General features: G+C 34.0%; 1 long non-coding RNA gene across 1 annotated transcript; it reads left to right on the plus strand.

Annotated features, from left to right (window-relative positions):
* Nucleotides 1-5,659: 5,659 nt before the first annotated feature.
* On the plus strand, nucleotides 5,660-22,313 carry LOC123382839. Its single transcript, XR_006591882.1, has 6 exons — nucleotides 5,660-8,713; nucleotides 14,630-15,439; nucleotides 15,938-15,982; nucleotides 16,504-16,610; nucleotides 16,821-16,935; nucleotides 17,211-22,313. It is a non-coding gene; the product is annotated as an uncharacterized LOC123382839 (long non-coding RNA).
* Nucleotides 22,314-22,379: the final 66 nt, after the last annotated feature.

Raw genomic sequence — 22,379 nt, forward strand, 5'->3', positions numbered from 1 at the left:
TTATTTTTCTGAATTGTCAAAGTAGAATGTGAGTGCACTAAACCATAAGTAAATTTCCTTTTCCTAAGGATAAAGTAGCCAAAGTTAGAAACATAAACAAAGCAAAATATGTACAACTGCTTAGACTCTATTCTTTCTAAATCCATCTGCAGTCTTTCATTTTTCTACTCTAATATCAAGGAAAGGCAATTTTAGATCCTTCCAGCAAGTGAAAATACAAAGGTATTTCTGAGAAAACTGAGATGCACATCAGCAGAATGTTCTCTTCAGTCTAAGTGAGAGCCAGGTGAGGCTGTCCACTCCTATCTTCTCAAACAAATGCAGTCAGTGTAGAATTCCAGGAGTGAGCATTATGGCTTACGAAATGCCCCTAAACCAGAACAACATTTGCTCACATGTCTTGCCTGTAAGTGAACAGATAGTTTCAAAGAAGTCCTGTGAACCCTTCTTAGCAAACTGGATCCCAATAACAGAATTCAATAAAAAAAAAACAATATAAAATTTAATATGCTGAGGGAGGACATTAAAAAGTAGCATGGCAAGTAATTTAGAACAGAGAACTTGAGCCCAGATTATTGCAATACATTATGCAAAATATAAATGCATGAAAAGAAAAGTTTATGTTTTTCTGCCTAAACAGAGATCAGTCTCCACAACTCATCCAGTAATGAAAATGCAAAGAGATGGAAACAGATAGCAGAATATAAAGTAAACGGATCAGAATAACAGCAGTATCTGTGACGAGGACAGAATGTTTTACGTGGCAGAGATTCAATTTAAGCAAACGTGTAAGGAGTCCCTAAAGGCAAAATAATTGTGCACACAGGACTACCACACAAACACAAAACCAAAAAGAATGGCAACCTCATTCAGGCCTGAGACTCAGCCTCTCATGATGACACAAGCTTTTTCATGCAGTAGAAACAGAAGAAACAAAGCTTTCTGGGTTCTCTATCTAGGCCTTAATTATTAAGTAAATCTATACACAGTTCACCCATAATGTAATTTTGCTATTGTTCAATTCTTAGTTGTTTTCCTTACAATTTAAAATAATCCAAGTTTTTCAGATACTAACTTAGAAAACTGTGATGACATGTAGATTCAGCTGACTGTCATGTCACATCCAGCAGCAGGACAGCAATGTATATTGACTAAAAGCATACACTCTGAAGTCAGACTACAGGAATTTAAATTCTGGAATGCCCCTTTTTTGAGCTACATGACCATAGGCAGTTTGCTTATCCTCTGTAAACCTGAAATTCCTTGAAGTAACCTCAAAATAATCACAGTTTCTACCTCGTAAGATTGTTGTGAGTTTTAATAATAGACACTTCTAAAAGACTTAGAATAGTACATGAATCATTAAAAGCACTTGATAAATATTTGTGGTTATAATAAAACAAGGAATTCATTGCACAACATAGAACTCTGGAACTGTTGCCTCCTTCTTTACTATGTTCTTATCATTTAGCTTTGACACAAGAAAACAGATCATTTGGAAGGAATTGAAAGCAGTGTTCTTTGGGGTGCCAAGATGATGCTATGGCACTTTTGATTTACTTGTATGAAAGCTGAGTAACCCTGAAGAAAAAATTCTCTGGTTTTCTTGGTCATGATCAATGAAGTACAACCAGGAAAAAAAAAAAAAAGAAAGAAATCCATCTTATGAATGTATAATGGAGCACAGAGGCTAAAAATTTAGTTGAGTAAATGCTAAATGGCTTCACAGTTTCAAAAGGCTTTTGTGCTTTTAAATTCTGCCTATGCTAGAAGGAATCAGCAACTTTTAATGAAAATCTTTTTATTAGAAAACACACACACACACACACACACACACACACACACTCAAGGAATCTGTGTACATCGATCTGGCTGATTGCTCCAGTACAACACTAAAAGACATCAAAAGGATATGAAAAGAAAGAAAAGCCTGAATATTGGACTCCAGAGCTCATGACCTTATGGACTATATTTAAAAACTGTATTAGATTAACTGACTCAATTGAATCAAATCAAAATATTTTCAATCCAAAGAATTCTAGTACATTGAGATGTTGATATGGCAATTGTGAAATATCTGAGGTTTTATTTTACTTTTATAATTGGTTTAGACAGTTTTAGAATATCCTCTAAATCTGAATAATCAGACTTTCTGGTCACACCTCCTTTATGCAAGATTATATTAAAAAAACATGTTTCTTAACTATGTTGTACTGAGCAATCTGCCATGTTTTGTTTTGTTTTGTTTTTACATGTTTTTGAAGTTTATTTTTATTTATTTTGAGAGATAGAGCAAGCCAGGGAGGGGCAGAGAGGGAGACAGAATCCCAAGCAGGCTCTGTGCTATCAGAGCAGAACTCAATGCGGGACTCAAACTCACAAACCATGAGATTTTGACCTGAATTGAAATCAAGAGTCAGACTGTTAACTGACTGAACGCACGCAGGTATTTTAGAATACGATAAATTTGAAATACTATGGAAAATTTGAAAACTTTGTGCCCAGAAGAAACTCAGATTCCTATCAATTTCACTCATATTTTTAAAAATGAGTCCTAAGCTTTGGCATTGTTACCAATCACAGCATCATGCACATTTGTATTATAGTTGAGAGCACACATAAAACTTGTTTATTTGGTTTTAGCATAAGACAGTAAAGTGCATCTGATGATTATAGGTTGACTTTAATTAGAAATTTCCTATCAATTATTTCAGTGAACATGTCAACCAAAAATACCTTCTTTAGAGCTTGTCTTCACAAGTCATTATTTTTTTTCCTAATTTAGCTTACTGGTAGTATTTCTTTTGTTTTAGTTGAAGTATAGTTGACATACAATGGTATGTATGTATCACCTCTTCTTTGTCCATTAATCTACCAGTTGACATTTCGGTTGCTTCTATATCACAATTAATTGAATTATTGAATACACATCAAACTTTACTTTTTTATTATTTCATCCATGATCTTAGAGTACTTGTGGTCTATTTGACTTCAAGTTTCTCTGTTGTGATAAGAATTGAAGATGGAATTTTCATATTGCAACAATATGACTCTTTCTCTTAAGAGTTTTTGCTAAACAAGGCCATAAATATGTTTAGCACAAGGAGAAGCTACTTTCTTTATTTGGCTCTAGCTATTTAACAACTTAGCAAATCATGTCAAGTATCACAGGCTTGACACCAGAGAATACTTAACTACAATTGCTTGTATAGTCTTCCAGTCCTTTTGTGGGTTTGAAAAAACAACAACAGTTCTTGTTAATGCATCTGTTCTATTGTGAGAGTCCTGTGAAGGATGAGAAATAGCCTATAAAATGTGGATAATTTGAATAAAAAATTCAGAGTCTGTTAGTTAAGCTAAATTCTGATAAGTATGGTAGTTCTATCTTGGGGTCTGGCTGTCAGAAAAGTCTAAACTGAGGCAATGAGATTTTTGTACTACGCTCTCAAAGAATTATTTGGCTTCTTTTGAGGGAACAAATGTATGGAATATGAGATTTGCTTTCTTTTCCATATAGGTAAAGTGTGATGGAAAAGTCTTCATAAGAAGTTTATTTTGCATGTCCTTGTTTATATACCAAATTCTCCCTGTTCTTTCTGTGCGGAACAACCACTGTGTTTTTCTTATTATAAGTATTTGATGTGATAGGTATTAACATATACCAATGGCTCATTTCTGTTCAATATGTGTTCTAATGCAGGCAGAAAGAGATGGCATCCAGCTGGAAAAAAAGAAATGGCTCATTCCTTTCTTGTTATTTTCTCAGCAAATGCAAGTGGGCTTTTTTTGTTGTTGTTCAACCATGCTTTCTAATTACTGATTTGAATGGTTCTGTAGATTAAAAATAAAGTTCCTAATTGAGTATAAATTAGTTTGGAAAATATCCAAATGGCAAAGCTTTTCTCTTCTAACATTTGTTACATATCAAGATGTTTCCTAGTTCAGGAAGTTGTAACATTACTATATCTTTTAAAATCTTTTATGTTCATGTCTTACGGGACAGAGCACTGAGGTTTTATTTTGTGTGGTTTGGGAGCTATTAGGATGTATAAATATATTAAAATACCCACAGAACATATTTTCATCAAATTAACTACTTCATTTCTTGGAGACTCTGGAGAAACTGTGCACCAGGATGACAACAGCCGCTACAAGTTTTTTGGTTTTAAATACATTTAAGACAAGTAATCATAATACTTTATATTATATTAGCTCGAGGGAATGTATGCACTTGTTTTAGAGGAGTGATAGCACAACTGAGCAATAAGCATCAGATACAGACCTAACTAATGCCTCACTACAGATACACAGACACCCCACCCCCTACCTCCTTATCCAACTGGGCAAATAACTAATTCTCTTAACTTTCCCTGCTTCCAGAACTTTCTTGGACTGAGCCTAACCTCGTCAACTGTGCTAATCAGTCCACATTATTTTCATTAAAACAGTATTATTAGTGAAGTTAATTGTTTCATTATTTGATATATATCATTGTTTGGATTGTTTAATTTAAATATATGTAATATATAAAATTAGATGTATTTTATTACAATAAAATATGTAGAGATATATACATTTGAGTTATATATATATATATACACACACATATATATACATATGTAGCATGTGTGTGCATATATATATATACATACATATACATTTTGTATATATTAAAATTAGTAAATGTTTACTACTATAAATTTTGAGGTGAGGTTTTTTCAGATAGACCTAATTAAAGGAAAAATTCCCTTGGATTCTTTCAAATAATCTATCACGTAACATTTTATTATAACTTGAATATTCACATTTTTCTTTCAACTTTTTTTTAACTCTTCCATTCATAGGATACAGATTTAGTAGATTCTGGATATTTGGTTGGTAACTGGCAGATCTGAGAGAAGAACCCAAGTGTTTTGACGACACATACTTTATTTCGACTACTGCATCATACTAAATATTCAGTTATATTTGTTTTTTAATCTCATTGACTACCATGAAAACAAATGTTCACATGAAATATACCTCTAAAATATTTAGAGAGCATCTTCCAGCACTAGGTTCCAGTTATAATATTGGTCTGAGTCTCCTTCAAAAAAAAATAATGTATTCATGAAATTTGTTGTAAAGTCTCACCTTAAAGTGAATTATGTGATGCAGAAAAACAGGTATTTCCAGTTTCAAATGTTTTGTGGTAGTATCAGTAGGCATCATTTTTGAATAGTGTATTATACTAATATACTGACATTATTATACTAATATACTAATATATATAATATGTAATATTATTGTCATAAAAAGTCTTGGGGTGCCTGGGTGGCTCAGTCGGTTGAGCATCTGACTTCGGCTCAGGTCATGATCTCGCAGTTCGTGAGTTCAAGCCCCACGTCAGGCTCTGTGCTGACAGATCAGAGCCTGGAGCCTGCTTTGGATTCTGTGTTCCCCCTCTCTCTCTGCCCCACCCCTGTTTGTGCTGTCTCTCTCTCTGTCTTTCAAAAATGAATAACATTAAAAAACATTTTTTAAAAAAAGTCTTTTTGGCTATGTAGTCTTTAAAAAAAAAAAGACAAGTTTTGAGTGCTTGGCTGTCGGTTAAGCATCTGACTTCGGCTCAGGATCTCACGGTTTGTGAGTGCCAGCCCCACTTCAGGCTCTGTGCTGACAGCTCGGAGCCTGGTTCCTACTTCAGATTCTGTGTCTCCCTCGCTCTCTGCCCCTCCTCCCCCTCTCTCAAGATAAACATTAAAAAAAATTTTTTTAAAGAAAACCAAGTTTCAAAGAAATGAGGTTGTTTGACCAAAGGCATATTATTAGCTTATGACTGACAATAGAACAAATGACAGAACTATTGACCGAAATAAAACTAAAAATCAGTCTCTTGAGCACCAAGGTAATACTTTTCCTGCTGCCCTGAAGCCCCTGCACCACCTCTGTAAGGACGTCTGCTTGTTTACACTGTAACTTATTGGTGGCTCTAGCTCTTATCTGCAAAATGTGGGAAATTATCCTTGGCCCTAAGAAAAACTCTTAAGTTTTCTGTGAACTGATTCAATTTTGGTAAGCCATGTACTCTTTGCAAGTACATATTTTACTTGTATTCTGGTATTTCTAATACTTACTAGATGAAATCTGAAAATTGGTACACAAGAATGACCATAAAAAAAATTACTGTTTTCAGGATAGAAGAAATACCTCAGAAATTGTAAGAAAAAAGATGGTAAATAATATATATGAAAATAAACCTTTTCAATCATTGGAGTGGTCCAAAAGGAAACATTCACTAAGGAGATGAGTTCCCTTTCAATGAAGAAGTTTAAGCAGAAGCTGAAATACTGCTTGTCAATATGTTGTATTCCAAAGTCATAAACTATATGACATTTTCATGAGGTGATCTGTAAAGTTTCTTCAAATTCTGAATTTCTATCTTGACACATATATTGAGTTGTCAGTAGACACTTCTCATGACTATCAACTAAAACTTCCAGAAGGCATGTATCACTATTTGCTGCACTGGTTTTGGTATTTTATCAATTTTGTTTTCACATCTCTTTTAGTTTGAAAGAATTTAAAAATAATTTTGGAAACTACATGTCTTTACTAACAGCATATGTAAATATAAGAAAAAGCACCATGTTAAAGTGCAGCCTTACATGTTGAGCTAATTAGCTGGTGAGTGTTAACCTTCATCATTTTCAAAAACATTACTGTATTCAAATAGTATCAATTTTTAAAACAAGAAACAATTCTGCTTATATTAATTAGAATTCAATATATAATGTGAAGCAAACCGATGTATTGTTTATAAAGTTTAAAATTCTGATTTGCCTTTCAGTTAACTTCATGTGATAGTGTTTTGTCTGTCAAGCATTTCCGAACACCTTGACGCCATTGGAACCCTTTGTCCTTTGGCAAATTTACCTGTTGTGGTAAATTCTGGCCAGTTCTCATGCTAGCTAGGAGGCAGTGTGCCATGCTCAAAATGAATTGAGCCACTGAAAAAACTCCACTGAGAAGCCTTATTCTTTTTCTGAGCCCAGCCTCAAAATCAGAGTAACAAAAATACTGCCAGGCATTCCGCTATCTCCACAGAGGAAATTCTGGATAAATATGTCATGCAATTAATTTAACAGTTTTTCAAGTTCAAATCAATTGACAGGGAAATTCTGGAGAGATTCTTGTTTCCCTGTTCCTATTTCTGTAATTTTATTAGCATATTGTGACAGTAAAAGCCATTACTAATAATAAATTAGGCCTTAATTGTAAATGATATTCTAGTGAAATTTAGAAACAAAGTGTGTCTGGTCTCAACATTTTCATGTGCCTATCAGCATTTATACAGACAAAAATCAGTATTAAGTTGTAACTCAGCAATAGGCTTGAAAATCATCTATACCATTATTATTATTATTTTGTTGTCTCTCATAGGGACATCAGACAGCTGGTTTCAAAGATAATGGCAGTAACAATTATTTGCATCATAGCCCTAGCTAACTAGATAGCCGAAAACATCTGTTATGATCTTCAATTCCTCTAACCTGTCCCTGGAGAGGCTTTGATTGCTTAAAATATCCCCCGGTTTTTTTTTTTTTTCATTGCTCTCTGCAATAATCATTTTTGCAAAATATAGATTACTTGATACTTAAGGAAATTGACTGTAATGCTGCTTTTGTCTTTTTGAATGTAAAACTGGAGGAAGGGAACATTAAGGAAAACTTCTCAGAAAATTATCTTTCCAGACTTGGAATTTTACTGTCATGGCTTTATTGCATTGTCCTTTTAAACTATGGTCATTGTTTTCTCTGGTATATTAAACTCACAAAAAATAAAGTTACTAGTATTTTGAACTAACACATCAGACATTCACCAGACTATTGTCATTATGATACATTGACACATACAGACAAAGCTATTTAAAAACTTTTTGGCACTCTAACCAAATAATTAAATCAGAGGTATTTGTGACACTACCATGTGTGAGCAGTAGACCAGACTCTGGGCTGTTCAGTGCACACAAAAGTTGTAAGTCACATGGTCTGTTCAGCACTGATTTCAATCTTGTAGAAGAGCTTAAATCATTAACAAGTGAGGCAAAATACAAATCCTAAACTATAGAATAAGTACAGTAGTGCTCAGCAGAAAGAAACCACTGTGTACAAAGGAGGTTGGAAACAGATGAGTTTAATCCTCAGTGGTCAGCACACTCAGAACAGCAGCAAATCAGTCTGGGTCACCAGAGTGAGGCACTCGATGAATATGTGTTGTCTGCACAAACAAATGAATGCATAAGTAAATTAATGAAATAGGGAAACCTTTGAGAGGAAATGGAATCTGATATGGTTTTGGAGAATGGATGCAATTTTTATAGTGTGAGAGTATGAAAAAGGGAGAGGAATAGTATGGCCAATGTTTTATATGATGATGAGGGTGGGGATAGAATGAAGGGTAGGTGATGAGGTGGGACAGGGACATCTTTGATGGTGGGGGGGAAAGAGATAGTAAAGAGAAAATATTTGTTCAGTTATAAGGCTCATATAAGACATAATGAGAAAAATATTTATGCTAGCGTGAGAGCACATTATAGAAGTCTATAATGATGGATTGAAGAAGTTAATTTTAACTCATTTTTTAAATTTCTTCAGTAGGAAAAAAAAACCGTGAGGAACAGTGAGTAAAACATGAAGAGATTGGAATTAATATGAACAACTTGGTCAGTTAGGTAAGACATTATAATGGCTTTACTCAATTAGAATAAAATTGAAGAAATATGACATTTGAGAGACCATAACAAGTATTTATTTAATAAGATTTCATGACAATTAGATATGTGGAACAAGAAGAAATCTTGAATGCTGGGAAATGTAGGTAATATTAATGAAATTGAAGATGTGCAGTAAAGGACTACATTGAAATGAAAGATCACTTCAATTTTGAACATCTGAGGTCTGATTATTCAACTAAGCGCTTGAGTGGAAATAGTAACTAGGTGGTTGGAAATCAGGACTGGAATTCTATTGAAAGATTATATTTGGAGCTATTGAATTTAGAGTAATCAGCAAAGATGGCTATTGAAAAAAATAAACAAGAATCATCTCTCAAAGTGAGTAGTATTTAGATTTGTTTAAGTTACAAATCAATCTTGTAATGGTTGCAAACATATTTGCCTTGTGTCAAATTATTTTTTGTTGGCAGCGGCATTCTGGGTATTTCATTGTGGTGTTAACTTTATATGAGCTCATTTTTTATAGAGAAAACCTATACTTTTGATCAAATTATATACATCATAATTCCAATATTTTACATGTAGTGAAACTACTAGGCTTTAAAGATCAATGAGTGCTTTACAACTGTATATTAATGTATTAATATGTGTTTCTTCCTGTAAAAATAATGCCTTGAGTATGAATAGTACCAAAATTTGCAAACAATAAATTTATTTAATAAAACAAAGACATATCCCTATTTTTATGTTTCTCCAACTGTATCAATATTTCTTGGCTAACTTGTTTTCATCTTTTAGTGCTGTGAGATTTGAGTAAAGCTCATTCTCTTTTTATAAATGTTCTTCAAATTCTACCTGCTGTGAGCCTAGGTTAGGATAATTGAACTCAAGAGAATATTTTAAAGTACAAGAAAAAATAGGGCAGCAAAAAACATATGGTTTCCTAATTATGCTATTTTTTTCTCTTTCTGTCTCATTCTCATCTCTTTCTCTGTCTCTGTCTCTGTCTCTCTCTCTCTCTTGATTTCTTTCCCCAATCCACTGTGAATAACTGGTTGTGTCATAAACAGACTCTGTAGATGGAATAACAATGGCATTCATTTAACTGTAGAAAATTGATACCTATTTGGTCTTTCAGTTGTGTGTGTTAGATAACTAGAATTGTGGAGGTTACAAATGATCACCTATACAGAGACTCTGCTGTCAATAGGAGTTATGGTTTATAACTGACCACATATTGGAGAATTCAAGCAGACAATGTGGAAGGTTGTTTACAATAAAAACCATTGCACTTAAAGAACATGTTTTCACAGGGGACTTTACCTTTAGTACTACAGAAATACATTGTAGTCTTTTTATTTATTTTTTATAATGCTTAGTTTTCATATGCTGTTATTCATCTATCATTTTACTGAGTAGACACAAATGCCCTGAATCTGTAATATTCCAAAATCATCAATAATAGTAAATTTCCATTTGGAATAGTCATCTGCACACTGTGTGTTAAGTATAGGTCGTGGCTAAGTTTGTGTAGTTTCTCAATAGGTTATCTCTCCAGGTTTCAAGAATAAAATTAAGATTAAGTCGCTTTTAAAAATTAAAGCACATGGGGCGCCTGGGTGGCGCAGTCAGTTAAGCGTCCGACTTCAGCCAGGTCACGATCTCACGGTCCGTGAGTTCGAGCCCCGTGTCAGGCTCTGGGCTGATGGCTCAGAGCCTGGAGCCTGTTTCCGATTCTGTGTCTCCCTCTCTCTCTGCCCCTCCCCTGTTCATGCTCTGTCTCTCTCTGTCCCAAAAATAAATAAACGTTGAAAAAAAAATTAAAAAAAATTAAAGCACATATGAAAATATGTTCCACATCATATGTCATCTGGGACATTCATATTAAAACAAAGATGAGGTACCACTGCATTCCTATTAGAATGGCCAATTTCCAGAATAATGACATCAAACGCTGGCAAGGGTGTGGAGTACCAGGAACTCTCATATATTGCTGGTGGGTACAAAATGGCACAGCCACTTTGGAAGACAGTCTTGTGGTTTCTTAAAAAACTGAACTTACTCCTGCTCCATTGAACTTGCTGTTTAGCCAAATGAGTTGAAAATTTATATCCTCATGAAAATCTGTACACAGATGTTATCAGTATCTTTATTCATAGTTGCCAGAACTTGGAAGCAAGTAAGATGTTCTTCAGTAGGGAAATGGATAAACTGTGTTATGTGCAGACAGTGGAATATTATGCTAAAAAGGAAGTGAGCTACTAAGCCATGAAAAGACATAGGAGAATATCAAATGGAATTGCTAAGTGAAAGAACCCAATCTGAAAAGGCTGCATACTGTAGGACAACTTTACGACATTCTGCAAAAGGCAAAACTGAAAAAAGATCACTGTAAAAAGATCAGTGGCTGCCAGAGGAGGTGTGTGGGTGTTGGGGGTAGGGGAGATGAATAGGCAGAGAACAGGGTATTTTTAGGGCAGTGAAAATGCCCTATATAATATTTTAATTATGTATATATATTATTATACATTGGTCCAAATGCATTAAATATACAACACCAAGAGTGAACCTCTAGATAAACTATGGACTTTAATTATAATTATGTGTCAATATAGGTTCAGCCTTGGTAAAAAAGTAACATTGTGGTGAGTGATGTTGATAAAGAGGGAGACTATGCATATGTGGGAGCAGGGGATATGTGGGAAATCTCTGTACCTTTCTTTCAAGTTTTACCGTAAATCTAAAACTTCATTTAAAAATTTTAAGTTTCTAAAATAATAAAGCAAAGCAAAGTATTGGCTCACAATGAGATGAGCTATAAATATAAGTGACTTTTTAAAAATGTTTACTTATTTATTTTGAGGCGTGGAGGGGCAGAGAAAGAGAGAGAGAGTTTGAGAGAGAGACAATCTCAAGCAGACTTCGTGCTGTCAGTGCAGAGCCCAACACGGGGCTTGATCCCAATCGTGAGATCATGAGCAGAAATCAAGAACTGGCCTGTCAACCCACTGAGACACCCAGGCACTCCGTATAAGTGACTTATTTTTGAGGGAGTTTAAAAATACTATCTTGCTATTAGGAACATTGTACTTGAATCGATGTTCTGGGATGTATGTGCCATAACCTCAGATATTCTTGCATCAATTTGGGTATGAACAATATACTCAGTTTTGTTCATTTTTAAAGAATACGGATTAGGAGGATTTATCCATTTTTTTCTAACATAAAAAGAATACATTTGATATATTTATATATTATTTTAGCTGCTAGAGTTGTAGTTCCTTCTCTGAAGAAGCAATTAAGTATTTTCATATCCCAGGTTAAGTATTCTTCAATATATTAAATACCCTTTGCTACATTTTCTGCTTAACAAAGTAACTGGTGAATGTCTAATTACTCTGGGCCACAGTACACTGATAATTCCCAGAGGTGGACTGATGTGCAGGTAGCTTTTTTTTTAAAGTTAATAAGTTGCCATTCTGATTTGTCAATCACACTTTTATGGATTTGATTAGTGTTTCCCAACCTGCCAGAAACTGATCAACTTTGTCAAACTGGTAGAACAAGGTTTCTGGACATACAAAGGTTTGGACCACACCCCAGATGCCCTTTATGGGACCAATTGTTGTTTTTTATTTTTGAACGTCTTTATAACAACAGAGGGAAAAAAGGGAATCAAATGAGAACTTAAACTTAGATGTTAAAAAAATTGTACCACAAAAATACATTCAAAGAGGATTAATTATGAAGACAAAGTTCTTAAAAAAACATTCTCACAGAAAAAACTATATTTGAAATTATTAGCTCTAATAATGTGAGGCAAGCTAAGATGAATGACAGCAGCCAAAGGTTATATGCAAACCTTATGGGAGTTAATCCCCTTGTTTTCCTCTTGTCTGTCTTCTAATAGAGAAGGTGAGGAGAAATTAAGGTAAGATATTAGTATCAGGAAAATTGTGGCTGATAATAGGCATTAGTGATCATCATTTAATTATCTACCATCTACTATTCTTAAACTGAAACATTTGGAAGACAGACTTCAGTGTTTAATAATCTAGGTAAATAGTTTAAATTTGTTGACCAAAAGTCAGGACTCTCTTACTAAATATTTTGCTATATATGCCCATACTTCCTTCTTTCTACTGCATAATACAACTGTTATTTTCATTGTCCTCCTTACCATATTGACTACATACTCCCGTGGTTGTAATGTTCATTTTTTACTCTGGCATTTTACACTTACATGGTCACTGACAGTGACAAGATGGCAGTGTGGAATTTAAATTCTATGCACAAATATTCTTGATTGTTTCTGCTATTTAAATGATGTATGAGGTAGGAATCTATTAATATATTCTTATTAAATATGTAGTTCTTTCTCATTTTTGCTCCTTTTTCTCTGTGTATATACCTATTTACTACTAAAAGATAAGATAAGGTTTTAATTCCTCTGTGCTTTATGTAGTTCTCCTGGTATTTAAACTGTTTAACACTATACTGATTCATCATAGTGAGCCTACTGGTCCATTCCTGTCTCATGTGGGAGAATATACTGACATTTTTCATTTTACTTCCTTCAGGCTAACTACATTTATTACATAGGGTTCTAAAAATTCAATAACATATCTTTTTTTTTTATGTTGTATAGGAGCACAGAAAATACTTGCAAAATATTTACGTGGCACAGAATACAAGAACATTATAACAAATCAATTGTTCTCATATACTGTTCTCATATACTGTACTCATATACTGACATTTTTCAGCACCACACATCCCCAGGCACATTACTTCACATCAACTTTCATCCTCATAACAATGAAAAACCAAAAAAACTGGGGCAGAGAGGCAGAGAGAGAGGGGGACTGGCAGCAGAGAGCCGGATGCATGGCTCGAACTCACGAACCATCAGATCATGACCTGAGCCTAAGCTGGATGCTTTACCAACTGAGCCACCCAGCCTCCTTGCATTTTAATGATTAGACACGTTAACCCAGACCCAGCAAACATTTCGATACTAGGTAAAATAATCAATTTGAAATGTCTTTTCTGATAGCCTTTCACAGGTCTGTGATAATCTGTTTCCCAGCCCAAAGGTTAAGGTTTCAAATTGAATCATCGAATCCAGTATAAAAATACATTTCTAGAAATTTAAAATGGGAGAAAACTGTATAGATTATGTGGTATAAACTCCTTTTAAGGAAGATGTAGAAACTAAGGTATAAATAAATGAAGTGATTGCCTAAGGTCATATGCTAAATAGCATAGCCTTAACCAGAGATTATGTCCCATTCTTTATCTAAGCCTTTTCCTAGTACACTTCAGGACAAATTTGTTCCTTCTATAAAGAATGAAAACAGCAACAGCAATAAACAAAACAGATGGAGGTTTTCCTAAGCCCTAATTGTCTGAGAAAACTCGAATAGAGAAAGATGGGCCTTGCATCTGTAAAATTTCCTTTACATAAGTAAATATGTTGCTTCCAAACTTTAATTTTCCATTTTAAGATATATCTGAATGTCTTCATGAAATTATATATTCAGCTTTGAACTTTGTTATCATCAAATACCACATGAATCGCTTGTTTATTACAGGCCCAAGACTGATTAAAGTAACCAACAGATTTGTAAGTGCTAACCAAACTACAGTTTTTCCTAATAAATTGTGTTAAAAATCATCACATACCATAGGAATATTGCATGTATTGTTGAAACTGCTGTCCAGCAACTTTTTGAGCCATAACTTCTACTTTAAATATCACCAGATACTCTGAAGATTACTTTCAAATGTAGTTTCTTAATTAAGTCATATTTTACATAGAATGTAAGAGACTCAGACTGAGTATACAGAACTGCTGAATTGACTTCCTGAGGGCTGTGCACAGTCATGACTACATCTTCTGTACTTCCTCAGATTGGCCACATGTCATTCACTGAAGCACCAGGTCAGCTACTTGGATGTTATCGGTAGGTTATCTAGTTTACACATGTCCATATCCATGTGACAATGGTTTGTAGCAATTTTTAATAATGTGAGTTTGTTCAACACAAAGTTAACTAAGTACTTCTGTAAGCAAAGCTTAAATGTGGACAGAAATATCTTAATAAGCTATTGGTCCTGCCTGTTGTTCTTATATACATCTATATATTTGGAATGATTTCTTATATAAAAGCATCTTCACTGGCTTTTAATATACTAGATTCTTATTTCACTTTTAAAATAATCTCCATTTATGTGAGGAAAAGTAGATTCAGTGCGGGATATTGATAGCATTCACTTAATAGATATATTTAGAGAAGAAAAATTGGTAGTATTCAAAAAGTCAATAAAGTTATTTGCTGTTTTTCTTTTTTCCAGTAGAATCTTTTAGATTCTTTCATTCAATGCTATTCAATCTAGAAAGGCTTTTTACAGTGCATGTTATTTAAACTTCTAAAAATGATTTATTATAATTTATACATAGGAACATATATATGAAGACATCTAATACATAATTATATGCATATGTAATACATACATAATGAAACATTTATGTCTTCTGTCCTAACGAAAAATGTAAAATATTTTATCATATGACAATTTAATCTCTTGATCATCTTCTCTATTTTAAGACCCTATATTTCCTCATGTAATTTACTCTTCCATTACCAAATTCTGAAGCACAGTTCCGAGATCAGAACAAGGTCAAGAGCAAGGCATGAGGGCAGAAAACAATCTCTTTTGGTAAGAAGAGAGAGTGTAAGTCTGAGCATACTCCTATTTAATATATTTTTGTCACTTAAAACATGTTTTTGTGAAAAAAGAAAAAAGTTACATTGAAATAAGTAGCAAAAGTAACTTGACATTCTTTAGAGAAATTAGCAAATTAATTTTGCTTTGGCATCAGCATGTTAACTTAGTCACTTGTTAGTTAAATGAGGACTATGATATCTTTTGGCAAAAATATTTTGATGCAGCCTTGAAAAAAGGTAACAGTTTTTATAGCCCTTTTTTATTTTTATTTTTTTTTAATTTTGTATATGAAGTTTATTGTCAAATTGGTTTCCATACAACACCCAGTGCTCATCCCAAAAGGTGCCCTCCTCAATACCCATCACCCATCCTCCCCTCCCTCCCACCCCTCATCAACCCTCAGTTTGTTCTCAGTTTTTAAGAGTCTCTTATGCTTTGGCTCTCTCCCACTCTAACCTCCTTTTTTTTTTTCCTTCCCCTTACCCATAGGTTTCTGTTAAGTTTCTCAGGATCCACCTAAGAGTGAAACATATGGTATCTGTCTTTCTCTGTATGGCTTATTTCACTTAGCATAACACTCTCCAGTTCCATCCATGTTGCTACAAAGAGCCATATTTCATTCTTTCTCATTGCCACATAGTACTCTATTGTGTATATGAGAGAACACAGTGATCAATCCCAACACCAGATACAATGCTCATGATTTATGTTTGTTTAAATAAGATACCAACTTTTCTAGCAATTTTAAACAACCACAGTTGACAGCATGTCCAAACGGATATCAAAACTCTGAATGTTTCTAATTAGAATAATTATCTTACAGTGAGTCCTATATGGGGATTGTTAACCCCCAAATTCACTGGAAAAACAATAGTAATGATATATAATGTTAAATTTTACTTCCTTCAGGCTTACTACATTTATTACATAGGGTTCTAAAAAAGCAATAACATATCTTTTTTTATGTTGTATAGGAGCACAGAAAATACTTGCAAAATGTTTACATGGCACAGAATAGAAGAACATTATAACAAATCAATTGTTCTCATTTGTAGAACATTGGATTAGGCTGGCATGAACTGTTGTATCTATTGCGGCAACCACCTAAATGACATCAACATTGCCAATAGGGTTCACTGCCTAAAACAAAGATCTAATCATGGTATGTACCTGATTTCAGAATAAAATCAAGACCTACCAAGTGCTAACTTGATTAATTTTTGCAGTTGTAACTCTTCCCCAACATGGCACGTGCCTCTTTCACTGAGATCCGCTGTGCTTTCATACTTTGCAAGCACAATTAACTGCTCCCCCATACTCTTATCTCTGTCTCTAAAGCCATTACCTGTATCTCTGTTGCCCTCCTCTTCAGCCTCTACAGAATGAATCAAGAGCCTTAGATGAACACTTGGAATGTTTCCTCTCGTGGAATTAATCATTTCAATTCTTTGTTCCCAGAACAATTTTGGGTCCCACTATTCTAACAGGTGAGAAAGCTGGTTTTGTGTTGTTAATTACATGTATGTTTATCTGCCTCTAGGTTATGCAGATCTCCAATGAGAGGTACAGTGTAATAATATTGTATTCCTCAGAAATTTTGTACATAGTGCTAAATACATAATGTTAAATGGCAGTCTTTGTTCTTGTTAGTATTTCTAATTCCTACTTTTATTCTTTATTGTTTCTCCAGCCCTTTAAATATACATAATTTTTCTCACTGTTTTTTTTATTTTTATTTTTTTAATGTTTATTTATTATTAAGAGAGAGAGCACAAGAAGGGGAGGGGCATTGAGAGAGAGACACACACAGAATCTGATGCAGTCTCCAGGCTCTGAGCTGTCAGATGTGGGGCTCGAACCCACGAACTGTGAGTTCATGACCTGAGCCGAAGTTGGATGCTTAACTGATTGAGCCACCCAGGCACCATTGTTCTTCACTGTTTTAAAGTAAGTTTTGATTCTGTCACATACTGAGAGCAAGTATCTAAATTATTCAATGTCTTCATTTCTTCAGATAAAATTCACTACTATAAATTTTAATACTGATAATATATTAAAAATTAAAATAGCCTCATTACAGTTTGCCCCCTTGTTTGTGGAGGACAGTATTTAGAAGGAAAAACAATTTATTTTGTTTCACTAATAAAATAAGTCAATTTATTTAATGTAGACAAGGTGTTTGTTTAAGCTGTATGAATTGAATTATTTAGTATTCAACTAGTTGTCCTTGAACCACAGAACTTTTCTCTATTACTATACTGTATTTTAGAGTAGATTCTGCATATTTGTATCTACTCATGGATATATTATCTACAATTAATCATTTTAATAATTTATTTTTAAGTATATGCTTTTATCTCAAAGATCACCTAAAAAACACATGATGTAGAAAATGTATAAGTGATTAATATAACTAAATCTCCTCTCCCACAAAAACACCAAAGATAATTCTGCTTTGTAGCTTCATTCTTGGAGCCTACTGTGAACAATGGACTAATAATAGATAGTTTATACTAAAGAAAGCTTGGAATCTATACCAGAAAGGGCAAAGAATACTAGTGGAAGAAAAACTAATAGAGAAGGATGATAAGAGTGGGTGGAGGGGGAAATACAAGTGTCATCATAAACTCATTTGGTAAAAAAATAGGGCAAGGTTTGAATTATAAACTGACAGAGATCAGGGAAGTCTTCATAACTTATGAGGAGCTGTGGATCAATTTATGCTGAGGGTAACTTATCAAGAGTTTTGTTGTATGTTAATTATAACATCTACTTTTAAGTGTCTTTGCAATGTGGCAAAGATTCTTAATCGGGAAGATTATTCACTCAGTTTAGTCTGAGTAAACTATTCCCATTAAAATATGCATATAGTTGTAGCTGTCTTTAAAGGTGCATTATTAACTGCCGGTTGGACTGATTGGACCCCCAAAATTAACCAGCCAGAGCCTGGCAATGCTCTGATATCACAAGCGTCACACACACAGAGTTGCTGATCTCCTTTAGTGATAAGGAACTGGTTATATGACTGTACATGTGAATGTGATACTTTATAGAGAGCAAATGGAAAAGTGAATGTAATAATTAGTTACTTAAAATAAAAATAAGTAAACTAATAATTGCTAGAAATGGCAGAGAATTACATCACAAGAGAGGGTGATTAAAAAAAATATGCCTATTTTCTGCTTTTAACATTGACATTACTTGGACTAGAGCTCCCACTTCCAAAAACAAACAGACAAAAATGACGGAAGCTCATTTAACACCTACAGATGACTACCAAGGGAAGTTCTTTATATCCCTAATTCTCTCTCAGATGACTTGGGAGTCATCTTCTAGTTCAAATTAAGTAAAAAATATTGTTTGGAATCTGTTGCAGGCAAGGTAGTTTGTATGATAGTTGCCTTTTTATCTGTGCCAAAGTACTAAAGTTATATATAATTATGGAAGAACATTTGTTGGAATATATTGAACCAAAAAAATCATACTTATTTTTCCAAAATCCTATTCAAAGTTTCAAGCAAATCAGAACACTTAGAGACACTTAGTAATATATTACGCTTGAGTGATAAAGCAGCCCAAAAATGTAGCTGCAGAGAAAAACCGGAGGAAAAGAAACCTCTTATTTTCGACTACGTTGAGCAAAATGTCCTTTTTAACCTTCTTAATGGCACCCTCCCCTGTTTTAAATGGAGTCATTCTGAGTACCTGAGTTTCATGTTTTATAGTTTTATAATTTGTAACGTCTGGCAAAGATCAAGGATTCTCACTTTCCACCTCACAGATGTCCTTGCAAACTGGAACAAGATTTAAATGGTTTACATACATATATTACTTCATTAGTGCCTAATTAAAAATACGTCTGACAGCTGGCAGACAATGAGGTGCTTCAGATAATCCAAGTGAACTGATCAAGGATGGAAAATTGTGCTTGTACCACTTAAGTGAATGCATGGCATTCATTTATCATTTTTAGGAATGAGTTTTTTTCCCCACAGACTTTATACACTTTGTACACATGTTGTTACTGACACATCTATGCTGTATTTAGATGAAATGCCATATTTTGTGGAATTATATGGATTATTTTTCCATTAGAAGTTCTCAGGAAAAAAAAGAGAAAAAGTAAATGACAGGTCTTTGTAAACAAGTCATGAATTTGATCCTGATTGCCCAATAGCTAATATTAGCCACGTGTACATGGGTTTCTCTTCTATATTTGTTAAGGTTTAGCTGCTAAGACTGGAAGACCCAGGAAAGAGTTGATATTTCAGCTAATGTCTGTAGGCAGTTGGGAGGCAATTCCATCTCACTCAGAAGACCTCAGTCTTTTCTCTTAACCTAACTGATTAGGTTAGCCCCACCCCCATTATGTAGGGTAATCTGATTTATTCAAAATCTGACTTACATGTTAATCACATCTAAAAAAAAATACTTTCACATGAATATCTATACTGATATTTGATCCAAAATATAGGCTTAACCATGTTGATGCATAAAGTTAATCATCACAGACTCATAGAGGTAGATAAACATAAAAAATTTGAAGGCAATCTGAATAAATAAAGTAGGTAGGGAATGTTATTGGGGGGGGGAAGTAGATTTGACTAGAAAAGATACTAATAGTATAGAAGGAATATTAGTAATGATAACAGCAGTGATTTGGAAGGCAAAAAAAATTTAAATCATAGTTAGAAAGTTAATGCAGTGCTGTTCTAGCAGTCCACCATCTTACCCCACTTTTTGCTCTATAAACCTTAATCCAGGAATGTCTGGAACTCCAGGGAAAATCACTTGCTGGTAAAATTCCACCTACTGCATTTTTTTCTTGGAATGTAGATAAAAATGCAAATACTATAATTGGCACAGAAAAAAAAAATCCTTCAGTGGTGGAGAAACCCCAGTAATAATTAGAAGATAGAGCTCTGGTTTATTAGAGCCATGAACCAGCAATAAATTTGAGGATGGAAACTTGATCAATGGTGTTGATGCTGTTTTCTGGCTCTGTCACTGGGAAGCAGTGTCTGAAACACTTATATAGCTGGTTAAAATCCAGCTGGATCACAAACTGTTCTTTGAGAAGCAAATTGCTAAGTTAAAATACATATGAATTAGTATCTATTCCTTTATACTCATTGATAATTAAAACATTGAAGTATATTAAAATATATGAACCAAATCTTCAATTACATAATGTTGCTAGCCAGTGGCCCACTAGCACCGCTCAGACAATCTGGTAAGTGTCCTGTTCATCTTTTCCCAACTCCACATTTAGAAATGGCATGTTGGCAACCTGACATTTGTACCACAGAAAGTGGCAAAGGCCACAAATCAGGAGTATTTGCCTCAAAGATTGTTCAATATTTATGTCACTACATTCAAGTATAAGTTTATTGTTTACAATAGAAGTATTTATAGATAACAATTTACCATTACACAATATATTTTTTACAATTTCTTTATCACTCAAGTAAATTTCCATCAAATAGGTTCTAACAAAATCTAGGCAGAAAAAGTTAGATAAATCACTCTGTCATCCATTATATATTAATTTGTCTCTCATTTGTCCATGGTTCCAAAACTCCTTGGAATTCCCTGACTGATAGGAGTGTCTTTGTCATTTATGATGGTCCTTTAGACTGCACCTAAGTTTATGTTAAACTTAAAGAGAATAGGAACTGGCCTTGCCAGAAAGAGCAAGTATATGATTAGAAGATTGGGGTTTTCAAACATGTGATATCAGCATGACCATCAGGGAAGAGACATGGGGTTGGAGATGAGTTCAATCACATAGTCAGTGATTCAGTCATTCATACCTATGTAATGAAACCACAATAAAAACTCTAGACTCAGGGTTTGGGTGAGCTTCCCTGTTTAACAATACTCTGTGCATATTGCTACAAGATATGCCAGGAGGATGATGCATCCTGACTCCACAGGAGAGAATATGGAAGAGTCAAGTTTAGGACCCTCCCACACCTCAGCTTGTCTATCTCTTCTCTTGGCTGATCTGGATTTGTATCCTTTTTTGCTACAATAAAACTTTAATCATAGGTATAATGCTTGCTTGAGTGCTGTGTGTCATTCTAGCAAATTATCAAACCTGAGGGGAATAATAGGAAACTCTAGATTGATAGGCTGTTGATCAGAAGTGAGTGGCCTGGGAATCCCAAAGCTTGCAGCTGGTGTCTGAAGTGAGGGCAGTCTTTTAGGATCTGTGCTCTTAACTTGTAAAGTTTGGCCTAAATCCAGGTAATTAGTATTGCACATTATAGACCTAAAAATGAAGAATCTATAAGAAATACAGTATTAAGTGCAAATAAATGCACTATATTTTATTACTTTTTTTTCACATTTCCTATAAAGGATTATTTGATTCAACCTATAATACTCCTGTTTTTCTTTTATCAATTGTTTGCATACACTGATTTCAATAACAAAGCATATAAGAACGGATCAGATAGACATTGGATGCAACATATAATCATCAAAATCACTCCATTTCTTACTAATGATCACCTTTGAGGTTATTATATCAAAGAGGAAGAAAAATCTATTTTGTTCATTATGAATGTGCAAATAGATTATTCAGAAACTAGAAGATGGAAAAAAGCAGAGACTACAGGATAAAATTCTACTTATCTCTTATTTTTATTTTCTCTCTTTCTCACTCCTCTATTTTGAATTTTTGTCCCTTCTGTATTTTCTATTATTTCCTTTCTTGAATTGGAGCCACAAGTCTTCAAGAAACACACTACATTAATCACTAGAAATAATTTTCTGTTAATGAAAATAATTATTAAATTAAACTTGAAAATATTTTTTTCCAGAAAAAGAGGTGAAATAGCAATGGGTAGCTTTTAAGGATTATGATGCTAGGGGCTCCTGGATGGTTCAGTCGGTTAGGCTTCCAACTTCGGCTCAGGTCATGATC

This window comes from Felis catus, chromosome F1 (genome assembly GCF_018350175.1).
Source record: "Felis catus isolate Fca126 chromosome F1, F.catus_Fca126_mat1.0, whole genome shotgun sequence".
NCBI classification, from domain to species: Eukaryota; Metazoa; Chordata; class Mammalia; order Carnivora; family Felidae; genus Felis; species Felis catus.